Genomic DNA, 602 nt, shown 5'->3' with positions numbered 1-602 from the left:
CCCGCCGCCCGGAAGGGCCATTACCAAGGAAGCGGCGGAGCGGCGCTGACAGCCCCCAGCGACGGCCGCTAAGAGGCGTGGCAGTCGCACCCAGGCCGTTAGGAACCGCGCTGGTTACAGCACCGACAGAAACCTCCGCGCCCCGGAGCGATACCCGCCCCGAGCGGTCCCTTCAACACGTACACCCTCTTGCGGTGCTCGAAAAAGCCAGCCTTTAGAAAGCGTTTTCGCAGGGAATGTAAACTTTATTTATCCAAGTCTTAGCGTAACCACGGCCGGAAGTTTAGCGTCCCATCCACTTCGCAGACGAACGTCCCGCACGGATCGTGGCGTCTCGTTAGCTCTGCTGCAGGCGCGGAGCTCGGCGACGGGAGTGTATCAGCCCTTTTTCGGACAATAGTGGGTGGCTCTTAAAAGAGCCGTTGGGTTTAAGTATTTCCACTTCAACACTTCACTTCTTGGGCGCCGCCTTCTTCGCCTTGGCTGCTTTCGGCTTGGCCGCCTTGGGCTTGGCCGCCTTGGGCTTCACCGCCTTCGCCTTGGCCGGGCTCTTCGCCGCCGCCGCCGCCTTTTTGGGCTTGGCAGCCTTAGGCGCCTTCCTG

Source organism: Egretta garzetta, unplaced genomic scaffold (assembly GCF_000687185.1).
Source record: "Egretta garzetta isolate BGI_Z169 unplaced genomic scaffold, ASM68718v1 scaffold795, whole genome shotgun sequence".
Taxonomy (NCBI): Eukaryota; Metazoa; Chordata; class Aves; order Pelecaniformes; family Ardeidae; genus Egretta; species Egretta garzetta.
This window is presented reverse-complemented; position numbering follows the sequence as displayed.